The sequence below is a fragment of the Coenobita brevimanus genome, chromosome 46, assembly GCF_032717465.1.
Source record: "Coenobita brevimanus isolate Jiangsu-jjx chromosome 46, ASM3271746v2, whole genome shotgun sequence".
Taxonomy (NCBI): Eukaryota; Metazoa; Arthropoda; class Malacostraca; order Decapoda; family Coenobitidae; genus Coenobita; species Coenobita brevimanus.
In genome coordinates, this window is record NC_136999.1 from 34,465,629 (window position 1) to 34,478,787 (window position 13,159).

The following is a 13,159-nucleotide window of genomic DNA, read 5'->3' on the forward strand; positions in this document are numbered from 1 at the left end:
TATCTGCCATTGTCCATCGTAAATGATGTAGGCAGTAGAAAAACAAAATATATAGAGTACCAAAAATGGCTAAACTAATCAAAGTAAGAATTAATGAAAAGGAAACAAAAAGATGGAAACAAAAACAGGGAACAGTGCAGAGCAATTGAGCGAGTGTTGGGAAAGGGTGGGAGGCAACATGGCGCTTAGCTGCCTGCTGTTGCAATTCTCTGCATAGAAGGTGCAGTCTCTACCTCTTTTTCAAAAATTTATCATGCTATAATCTGTTCATTTTACCCTGGCATAAAATTGCCATCTCTCCATCTTGAATTCTGACCAGTAACAAAAGATTAACTCTAGAATATGGTGCTAGTCACGAAGAAGTGCTGTGGAAGAGATACAGAGCCCTCATATTGACATATTCAACCACTGTGCCACGAGAAATAAGCTGCAAAAGGACGAATATCTGGCCCAAGTAAAAGTGAATGAACGATAGTAGCAGAGCTGGGCACTTCCCCTATCACTTCCACAAACTGCAAATTCTGCAATTGTGGAAGTTTGATTTCCTTTGCGGTTTTGTGTTTGCGACAAATTCTAAGTAAATTCGCGGTTTTGTGCTTGCGGAAGCACTTCCACAAACGCAAATCAGCCCGCGAACATCTACGTTGCCCAGCCTGTCAGGCGGCCTCTGGGTGAGTCCGGCTCGCCAGCGCCGCCTGCAACTCCCGCACTCTTGCCATGTGTACAATAGATATGCACGATATGCACGATAAATTCACCTTCGGTACGATGTACAGTAGCGTTTTTCATTATCGTACATTTTGTACCACAAATTTACGATTCAAGAGAGAGAGAGAGAGAGAGAGAGAGAGAGAACGGCAGAGTATCGGATTAATCTCTTTTTGGTATACACTGGCTTCATACCAAGCTCTCAGGAAAGGAATGAAAATGAGTGTAAGCAAAGATGAGGCAACGTTCGTACTCGTGATTGAATAATAAAGCATAACATCGTCATGGCAAGTCGTATTCTCTTTACATTGGAGGGCTCCTCACTACATGATATTAATGATATACTGTTTGTGCTTTCTGGGGGGAGGGTAAGAAATAAGAATACGGTAAAAACCAGCAAAGATGGTTTTCCCCCAATAAATAATGAGAAATATAAAGCCTAAGTCATGAGCCATTTATTTTCCAGATTCACAGACGTTGTAATATGTGCTAGTCATGTAAACTATATCAATACTAGAAAGACTTCTTTTGCAAAGAACCCAATAACAAGGTGAAAAGTGCAAAGATGTGGTACGAAGCCTCTCAGTCCAACTAGAACATGACCTTTAGTCTAAATTTCAAATTGCCAGACTTATAACATTGGCAGAATTTCAGTCTGAACAAAAATCAGTAGGTGGATAAATAACATTAAACAAGAAACATACGAAATGAAACTGAACACAATTTTACCGTTTTTCTTACCAGACATCTACCTTTCTCCATGCGGTATCAATAGACAGAGATAGATAGACAGATAGAAAGATATACTGTACGGTGGAGTTGTCTCAGTTGTTGGAGTCTGACTGTGACTAAAGAATGTCGGCTAAAGAGGTCAGAGCCGAGGAATAGAGGTGGACTGGTGTGTCAGCTTATCAAGTTTGAGCTGTGAAGTGTAGTAATTAAATTCATTTATATACGAGAGTGAAGGATAAACCCTTGTTTTGTAGTAAAAGCAGTCTAATATACTAATAATACTAACTGAAATATATTTTTTAATTTTCCTGTAACTGTAATTTTATATATCCCAGTCATTACTTTAGACAATTTCCAAACTTCATAGTCACCTACTGTTAGTCAGAATAAAGATATAATTGTAGTACGTAACTAGATATGATTTTTTATCCAGTGATTATTAAAATATAAAGCTATAATATAATCCTCTAATGGTGTCGAGAATAAGATGGAGCTGATGCCGTGGTACTGAAGTTTGCATTTGCGTTTGCGTTTTTGCATTTCCAGAACTGTACATTTCAAGAATTTGCGGTTGCAGAAGGCACTTATTTTAGTCTGCGGATTTGCGTTGCTGAACTGAATTTTCATTTGTGGTGCCCACCTCTGGATTGTGGTAGTAGTAGTTATGGTAGTAGTATAGTTCTTTTATTATTTATTATTATGCTTCTGCCCACCTGTGGTGGCGGAAGCATTACACGATTGGTCGATCCGTGCATGTGTGCGTCTGTCCATAACACTTTTCTGGACGCAGTAATTCCTGAAACTATTGATAGATTTCCATCAAATTCTTGGCAGCGATGCACTGTGAGGAGATAATGTACTGATTAATTTAGCAAGGTCAAGGTCATATAGGGTCTACTTAGTTTATCTTGTGGGTGTGATATCTCCTGAACCCCTCAGCAGATTACAATCAAACTTTTGTCACTGATACAGTATGAAGGGACGATGAACTGATTAGATCAGCAAAGTCAAGGGTTCAAGGGTCAAAGCCACATGTGGGATCAATTTAGTTTATCCTTATGGACATCTGTCTGCAACATTAATGTGGGCACGATATTTCCTGAACCCATGACAGATTTCCACTAACCTTCTGTTAGTGATGAACTATGAGGAGATGATGAACTGATTAGGAAAGCTAGGTCAACTGGTCAAAGGTCAGGTTCATATGGGGCCAACTTAGTGTATCATTGTATATGTGATATCTCCTTAACTCCTAAACGGACTTCAGCCAAAGTTTTGTCAGTGATGAAGTATGAAAGAGTGATGAACTGAGAAGGTCAGCAACGTCAAGGGGTCAAGGGTCAAGATCATATGGGTTTGGGCGCGATATCTCCTGAACCCCACATCGGATTTCAACCGAACTCTGTTCAGTGATACATTATGAAAGGACGATGAACTGATTAGGTCAGTAAGGTCAGAACAATAACCAAACGTCAAGGTCCAATGGGGCTGACTTAGTTTCTCTTTAGTCTCGATTCAACCCACAGTGATGCCTGTCATGAAGGATGTAAGGAGAGTCCATGCGCAAGGATTGGTGGAGGCATACCGAGCGATGCTTTGCATTGACAGCATGGGGCCTGAGATCTCACTGTTTCTTTTGTTTACTTATTATTATTATTATTATTATTATATTACTTTACTTCTATTATTATCAATTAATAGTAGTAGTAGTAGTAGTAGTAGTAATAGTAGTATTTATTTATTTATTAATAATAATAATAATAATAATAATATTATTATTATTATTATTATTATTTGCAGAGAAGAAAACAAAAGGGGAGTGCAGAAACTTCCCATGTCAATTGTCCTTCTTCCCAATAAGAAATCAAAGTTGAGAGAGAGAGAGAGAGAGAGAGAGAGAGAGAGAGAGAGAGAGAGAGAGAGAGAGAGAATTGGTCGTAAATATATTTGTGAATTCCGGTCAGAATCCACAGTTACCCAGAGGTTGGTGAGTGAGTATGATTTGGAGGGAAGGCAGACAGAGGACTGGATAACGTGGAGGCGATTTGCTAGTACCCACCCCTTACGGAAATAGACAACTGGTATTTGATACAGATAAAAAGATAGATAGAGACAGATAATTATGTAGTGCTTGAAAAACTACACAGTCTTGTAATTAATTACCCAGAGGTTGGCGAGTGAGAGGACAGTAGTGACGGTGATGACCATGGGTGGACTGACACAGGCGGTGGTGTTGGCTAGGGTGTGCTTCATCCACCTATTATATAAACCCGATTCCACCAACGCAAAGGCACTGTGAAGACAAAAGATATATTTAAGTAATAGGAGAGAGAGAGAGAGAGAGAGAGAGAGAGAGAGATTTTTTGTGCATATCAATCAAGGAACTTGGTGTGACTTTTACCAAGTATCATTGTGGTATTACCAAGGCGATCGGGTCTAACCGGATGTTGAAGACCAGATGACTTTTTGGCTATTTACTTAAACAGTAATGACAAATATGGAAATAACACAGTATATCCATAAAACATTTATTTGATCATAATACGTGAAACTGTATTAACATTCAAACGGCAATGTTTATTCATGTTGTCTTGTTGAATTCGTAATTGTCAAGTATCATGTGCAGAGTATACATCCTAACTTCGACTACACTTCGTGTATTGCTGTTTATTGTTTATGTAATTGCATTATTTAACAAAGATCAGTTCAGCGTGATGTCCATAAATACTGAAATGCCGCCCGAGGCAAACCAGGTCGCCACCACACGCCAGGAGGAGACTACAGAGAGGTAGACAGAGTACGCGGCATGTCCACTCAATACGGACATAAGTTCACCTGGGCCACACACCCCTATTCCTCGGAGTGTGCCCGATGAGACCACCTCAGTCTGAGTGCACTACCTTTCAGGCAAGATAGCCCTCGCCAAGATCAGGATGGAGCTGACCCTTCAGCTCCTGGCAGCACCCCAGTGATGACCAAAAGCTGCGCAGAGCAACAGACGGCCCATAGCCACTCTGCCAATAAGGAGATGGCCCATAGCCACTCTGCCAATAAGGAGATGGCCCATAGCCACTCTGCCAATAAGGAGACGGCCCATAGCCACTCTGCCAATAAGGAGACGGCCCATAGCCGCTCTGACCAAGGGGCCACGGCCTATAGCCAGGCCCCAGTGACGGCCAAAAGCCGCACACAAAAAGGCCACAGCCTATAGCTGGGCCGCCAAAGAGGAGATGACCCATAGCCGCTCTGTCAGGTGCTGCCTACACCCCCTGCAGAACTCGTGACGGGCCAAAGCCGCACGAGGGGAGAGACAGGTATGCCCCCTCTCTTTCTGCAGGTACGTCAGAGGGCATGACACAGGCAACGGCCCATAGCCACGCCCGTGGGCAGGAGACGACCCATAGCTGCTCCTAGTCTGCACGTCGCCCTCCACACGGGACTTCGGAGATGGCTTAATGCTGCACCAACAGGCAAGCGACAGCCCATAGCCGTACTTTGCCTGCGTTTCTGTCAGGGAGTCAGGCCCCAGTGACGGCCCAAAGCTGCACCAACAGTGAAGGGACAGCCCATAGCTGCCCTCCGTCTTTTGCCCAAGGGAACCCAGTGACAGTCCATAGCTGCGCTGGGGAGGGACGCCAAAGTCCCTCACCCCCTGTGACTCCACAGCACGAGGGCAACCTGCAATCAGTCCTGCCTACCAGCGGGAGCGCAGGACGCTCCTCTGTTCACCCAGACCGAGGCAACGTCCAGGAGGAGGACATCTGCCCCGAGGACTGGTGGAGAGGCCCAGCGTTATTCCCGGGGCTCTTCTCCATCCAGTGGGACCCCGAGGAGGACCTCCACCTGACAGACTCCAGCTGGGAGCGACACCATGGGAAGGAGACCACAGCCAATGGGCCTCCAAGGGCGCCCCCAGGACCCCAGGGCAAGACCTCACCCCTCCCCAAAGAAGGCGACACTCTTCCTCCTCCAGGCACCTGAGGTAGAGCTTCCTGGATCTGTTCGGCCCAAGTCCTAAGGGCCAGACCCCAGTTCCCAGCCTCAATAGTGCGGGGCCTTTCACCACACCCAGCCCAAACCCTCGACGAGAGACGATGCCCCTGCAAGTGGTCCCGTGGCTGCGGGATGAAGGGACTCCGTCTACCCCAGGCCGACGACTGAGAGTCCCCAGGCCTCCTCCATTCCCCTTTGCCCAGTCAGTGACATTACCTAACAGTGTGATACATGGCTCCTACAGACAAACAGTAAGAGGCAAAGACTGTGCAGTGTAAGCGAATAGTGGGATTCAGTAAAGTGAGGAAAAACACCTGAGACAGGCATATCCATTCTGTGCGATACATGAGGCAAAACTCAGTGTCATTATTACAACTCTGTGCCAGTGTACATCCACCCTGTGTGAATCGAGAAACAGAGATCAGTGACACTACGCATGTAGCAATTGTGAAACAGGAGCCAGAGTCAGTGTCTGAGTGAATATCCTGGAACTAGTAAAACCTAGATTTTGCCTTCCCACTGGAAACGAGCCTCCTGTGCAGGGATTATAAAAGTTGTGTAATGCCTCCCGAACCAGACTAAGACTCCTGTCTACCTGGTATCCTGTGTGATACTTCAAACCCACCTGCCAGCCTATGTATTAATTTTGATTAGTATATTATGTAAACTGTCTTCCTGTTCCATAGCAAAGAATTTGTCAATATACGTGTAAGGTTGATGCCCTGTGTTTTTATGGTCAGTTCCTCTCAGACTTTGTCTAAACTCCGGTCTAGAAAGGGAACCCAGCTACTCTCTTAGGACGGGAAGCCGACCCCAAAACGCATAGCATAACAAATACCATAATACCCTTGATAGACTTCCTGGCATTTCAGAGATAATGTGATGGCAGATGTGCAGGAGGCTAAATAGTGCATGAAATGTTTGGTACACATTCGTATTGTGTCAGTGGCACAAGTGCTGTTTAACTTATGTGTACGTAGTTACATCCAGAATTATATAATCCTCCATATATTAATATTATCCATCCTTAATTTTTATTTCACTTCCTCAGTTACCAAGGCATTCTTAGCCACATATTCATTTACATATTTGTGCTGTAGAGGGACAACTACCCAGTACTACACCTATTCAACCGGAAAAAAGCCTCTCAGTCCCATTCCTGTCCCACGAGGGGTAGGATGACGGACTAGAGGAAACCACAACTCAGCAGCATAATTCAGGTCACTGGGTGTGATGATGAAGGTAAACAACGTAATGGTTTAGCCCTTTTGTATGTTTTTATGTTGTTTCTTACCTCATGTGGCCATGTGGAGAGTATGGAGAATGAGAGACTGAGGAGGAGAGTGTAAATGAATGAGATGGAAGGGGAACGGTGGATAGGGAGACCAGGAATGAAATGGACGGATGATGAGAGAAGGGGGTGTCAGTTTGAAAGACGGCAGGAAAATGCAGAGGGCAGAGCAATTGGGAGACGATTTGTTTGTGGCCATCCCTCAGGGGATTAGGATGTCTGGCTATAGATAGAGGGATAGGTTGATAAATAGATACACAGAGCTTACCTCCTCTGGCAGTATCAAGGAGCCGTGACCGTGAGATAATTATTTTCTTTTCTGTAACTTAAGGATTCGTGTAGTAGTATCAGATCAAATAGCATAACACACACACACACACACACACACACACACACACACACACACACAGATCTGAATTTGTTAATTTCAGTTAACAGATTCGTTTTGATCAACAATATAACTTTGCCTCCTCCATGATGGTAAAATGAAGACAAGAAAACTACACCAGATTCATGTATAGATGAGCCTGGGGTCACAACAACAACAAAAACAGCAACAAATAAGTGTAATTAGAATAGTATATCGCTGCTGCTGCTGCTGCTACTACTGCTACTACTACAACTACTACTGCTGCTGCTGCTACCACTACTACTGCCACCACCACCACCACCACCATTACTTCTACTACAACTACTACTACCACCACCAACACCACCACTATCACCACTGCTACTTCTACTACGACTACGACTACTATACTACTACTACTACTACAACTACTACTACTACTACTACTACTACTACTACTACTACTACCAAAAACATGAACAAATATGAAATATAATAATATACTGCTGCAGCTGCTGCTGGTATTGCAACTATTACTACTGCCACCACACCACCTTCACCACCGTTACTAGTACTACTACTACTACTGCAACTACTACTACTGCTGCTACTAATACTACTTGTGCTACTACTGCAACTACTACTACCACCACCACCACCACCACCACCACCATCACCACTACTACTACTACTACTGCTACTACTACTACTACTACTACTTCTACTACTACTTCTACTACTACAACTACTACTACTACTACCTTTTTTTCTGATTTCACCTCCATCAATTTGGGAAATATATTGTGATGATCAAAACCAACTTTCATAATACAGTTCACCATTTGGAATCGTAATGTGAAGATTAACACTGTCCCTTATCATACAATCTGTTAGCCCAAAACACGCCAACGACTGTGGTTACAAGCCATAGATTACTACTGTTATACCTTTTTTTCATTAACATTACACTGCATATAAAGACATTAATCTATTGGAGTTGCTGTTCTATGCGGCTCCCGACCACAGTGGCTTCGTAGTCCATACCCGCCAGAGAGACAGACCTGAGGGCTGATGATCTTGTGCCCCTGAGGCGTAGGAGTGCAAACCTCTCGAGGGAGAATGACAGTCGGCATCTCATCCAGGTCATAACAGAACTCTGAAGTTGATGCTTCTTCACAGAAAGAACCTGTGCCGGTCTCGAGGAGAATCTCACCGCCTTTGGACCCATCCCACCTGATGTGAAAACAAGGGCAGTGAATCGACCGTGATCCACATGCTGGATCCTCTTTTGATAGAGTTTTTTTCTGTTCATTCCTCTTGTGTGCAGCCTCGAGAGACAGTTTGCGGTGACATGCTGCAATGGGATCATATATCCTAAAGTCAAAGAAAGCCCTCTGCCTAAGTGTCCAGAAACCTCGAGCACTGACATCTACTCTTTCATCATTTGATGTGTTTGCTGTTTTGTGTATGAAGTGATTACCGTCTAGACTAGAGGCAACAGAAGTGGCTCTATGGTGACATCATGGCATATTTGCTGTAGCATTTTCGCAGAGAGGTCGTGTACTTCATCATGATGAATGCACTACTACTGCTACTACTGCAACTACTGCTATACTACTGCCAATATAGCTACTACTACTACTACTACTACTACCACCACTTTTCTACTACTACTACTACTCCTACTGCTACTTCCACCAATACTACTATTGCAACCACCACCAGTGCTGCTACTACTACTACTACTACTACTACTACTACTACTACTACTACTACTACTACTACTACTACTACAACTACTACTACTACTACTACTAGTACTACTACTACTACTACAACTACTACTACTACAACTACTGCTACTACTACTACTACTGTTACTACCACCACCACTTACTATTATTACCTCTACTACTACTACAACTAAGTACTTCCACTGACCATAATAATTCTTAATCCTCCACGTTTCCTAAATCACCAATGCTACTATTGCTACCACCTCGATTGTTACTACTGCTACTATTACTACCACCACCTTTGTTACTATTATTACCTCTACTAGGCTACTACTACTAACTACTTCCATTAAGCATAATTCTTCTTCTTAGACCTCCAAGTTTCCTATCTTCAGACTTCTAAATTGTCACTCTACTTACATAAATATTTCACTTGAAAACGCAAGTCACTGGATTAGAGTTAGTGAAGCCTATTTGGCCACGCATATCTGGGTGTAATGAGTGTTTTTCATATTGGTTTGATCATTCTCTTCAGCATACTTACCCCCTATCCAGAGCAGGCGAAACAGGACTGTTTTTCTGCGCCATTATCGACAATGGTAGTGATAAGTAGGTGCTCCGGCCAACGTAGAAATCGCACTGACCTGATCATAAAGACTTCTGTGAGTATTATGACATTTTTTTCTTTTTTGGCCTATCGACCATTGGGGCCAAAGCCCCTGGTCATTAAGGCCATATATATATATATATATATATATATATATATATATATATATATATATATATATATATATATATATATATATATATATATATATATATATATATATATATATATATATATATATATATATATATATATATATATATATATATATATATATACAGTATTAAATTAATGTAGTAAACTCAACATAATTCAAATTTTCGGCCCACCTCAGGCCATTATCAGGTATTACAATTGTTCTATAGGAATTGTATACTCATATATATATATATATATATATATATATATATATATATATATATATATATATATATACACACACACACACTTCCATGCATATATACAGACACACTTTCTTGCACATATATATATATATATATATATATATATATATATATATAGATATATATATATATATATATGTATATATATTTTATTTTATTTTATTTTTTTTTTTTCTTGGTGTTATATTTTTTAGACCTAATATTACTTATAAAGAAAAACCTAATCTAAAGACCCTAAAACTAATCATCTAACAGACAAATCGGTAACCAATGCTAAATCCTAAAGAGACAGATTCCTAGACCTACATTGATGGAAAAAATAACTCGACCAACAGAACACCATCGACTGAAGATATGTTATGCCTTTCTACATTACATACCTGCACTCATCACCTGGCGATTGTCAGTCAAGGCAGAACCTAATACAGCGGACATCAATATATGAATGAGAACCAGACGAGTCAGGAACATTTCCATATACATCAGCTGTCGGCCCTAATTAGGACAACTTAAACAAGATGGTATAATGTATTTACATCGTATGTACAATAAGTGAAGGACCTCGCCCAACAGACCACCATCGACTGCAAATGCCCAATATATACCTTACTATATTACACACTTGCACTCATCAGCTAGTGACTGTCACGCGGGGAACTGGGTTTGATGTAGGGAACACCTATATCAGAAATAGATCAATTGTAAGCAGGAACTATTTCAAATATGTCAACTGTCAACCCTAATTAATAGTACAATATATATATATATTTACAGTCGATAAAAACCTAAACCACACAGTAAAAAAGTCACAACACTCTGATCAGTCTGGTCTCTCTCGGGAAAGCCATCAATTTCTCAGTCATAACAATTTCCCCATCACCCAGGATGGTGGAAAGGGTGAAGGGGACGTCAGCAGCACTGCAGTAATTTATAAGTGAAGCACGTTCACCAATAAATCGCCGACGGCGCAGGATGACATGACTGACAGATAACACCGCATCACAGATGTTACAGTGCGGTGGGAATAATCGTTCCATATATGGTTTCATATGAGTTAAAACGGTGGCATTGAGCCATAACCTCGCCAATACTTTCTGTTCAAGGCGACTGGGACGGTTAGCAGTATCCCAGTCGGCCAGGTATGGCTTACAAGTTGGAATATTCAGTCTGGTCCACTGACCTTGCCACAGAGGATTTATCGATTTCTTTCCGAGAGAGAGAGACGACCGTAGATCACGAGGAACGTCCCAAGTCTCCTCGAGCTCTATGACCGACTTTGCAAGTAAGGCAGCCTGCTCATTGCCGTAAATATGACAATGACCAGGCACCCAGATCAGCTGAAGGACTTGTTGCATGAATGCAGTTTATTAATAATGCAGCCCTGGATCTCATTAGAGTCTGTAGTACAAGAAGCGATTGCCTGAAGGGCTGATTTTGAATCTGGAAATATGACAAATGAGGCATGTCGAGAAGTGAGAGCATAGTCTATGGCTTTGTCAATAGCAAAAAGTTCGGACATAAACACAGATGTATGAGTCAGCAACCGATACCTAAGGGGACGTTCATTCGATCACACACTATAGTCTATTCCATATAAACTGGCGGAGAGAAACCTGTATTTTCCTTCCCAAGTCTGGGTCAAACGCAGAACGCAGGTGACCTTTGAAGGATTATCCCCCTCTTTCCTCAAGCCCTTCCCTTCTCCCTACTCTCCTGAGAGAGAGAGAGAGAGAGAGAGAGAGAGAGAGAGTGTGTGTGTGTGTGTGAGTGTGAGTGTGTGTGTGTGCGTGTGCGTGTGTGTGTGCGCGCGCGCGCGTGTAGGTGCATATGTGTGTGTGTGTGTGTGTGTGTGTGTGTGTGTGTGTGTCTTTATTATCTGTGGAGAGCCTTCTTCTGTGCTATCCTTGTGTTATTCTAATAGATTAGTCTTATTCCTGTTGGAGCTGCCCAGCATGGACTAAAAGGTCTACTGCAGTTATCCTCTCTTCTTGCAGTATATTCTTATGTGTAACTTTTAGCAACTTACATGATTGTTGTAATAATATTTTAAAAACTATCTAAGACAGGTTTCAAAATTTCCCATTCATCTTAGACGCGCGCGCGCGCACGCACGCGCGCACACACACACACACACACACACACACACACACACACACACACACACACACACACACACACACACACACACACACACACACACACACACACACACACACGCACGCACGCACGCACGCACGCACGCGCGCGCGCATATAAAGTATATTCTCTATCGACATTTCTTATAAAAATATGTGGAACATGCTGGGACTCTTGGGTGAGTATAGCTTGAGATGAATGGTAACAAAGAAGAGGAAGGAGGGAATGCATGAGTGGAGCACCTGCTGACCCGTGCTGGTTCAGGTGTGCGTTTGGCCTCAGGTCAAGATGGGTGGAGCTTTTGCCTTGAGGTCACATGCAGTATTTCCTGGAACGCCCTAGATGATGCTTCTCAACATCCCGCCCAGGTCACTTATAATAATGGACAACGCATCATACCACTGCAAAATCATAAATAAAGCATCAACACAGAGCTTATGAAAACAAGAAATTATAAAGTGGCTTCTTGATAACAACCTCCCTCATAACCCTCTGCACACTAAGGCTGAGCTGCTACACCAAGTGAAAAAAAAAAAACAAAGAAACAGACAAATAAAGACAGGCAATTGTTTGAAATTGATGAAATCGCCAATAATCCTGGTCACCAGGTGCTGCGGCTTCCTCCCGATCATTGCCAGCTCAACCCCATAGAGCTGATTTGGGCTCAGGTCAACGATGATGTGAGGAAGAGAAACTCAAATTCTTCTCGAAAATTACGAGTGATCGAAGAGCTGACGAGAAATGCGATAGAAAAAGTAACAGCAGAAAACTGGCAGAAATGTGTGGCACATACAAAAAAAAAAAAATAGAAGAATTTATGAGAAATGACATTGCTGTAAACCACATGGTAGAAAATTTTGTTATCAATATACTGAACGAGTCCAGCAGCGATGAAGATGAATAAACAAGTGTTGTGTGAGGTGTCTTGTGTATACTTATTGTAAACAAGAGCTGTAAATATAAGCCATATACATGCATTGTTTCATATTATACAAGAGAGAGAGAGAGAGAGAGAGAGAGAGAGAGAAGGAGAGAGAGAGAGAGAGAGAAGGAGAGAGAGAGAGAGAGAGAGAGAGAGAGAGGGAGGGAGGGAGGGAGGGAGGGAGGGAAGGAGGAAAACAACGAGAGAGGATGGGGAGGGAGAGAAACATTCCCTTTTCCTATTCATCACACACACACACACACACACACACACACACAACA

The 13,159-nt window shown here is 42.4% G+C and overlaps 1 long non-coding RNA gene across 1 annotated transcript in view; it reads right to left on the reverse strand.

Annotated features, from left to right (window-relative positions):
- LOC145398635 (uncharacterized) overlaps positions 1-9,399 on the reverse strand; it is a 292,841-nt gene extending 283,442 nt beyond the window's left edge. Inside the window, exon 1 of the long non-coding RNA XR_013897170.1 lies at positions 9,354-9,399. This is a non-coding gene — a long non-coding RNA (uncharacterized LOC145398635). The remainder of the gene's footprint in view (positions 1-9,353) is intronic.
- Between the last annotated feature and the right edge of the window lie 3,760 nt (positions 9,400-13,159).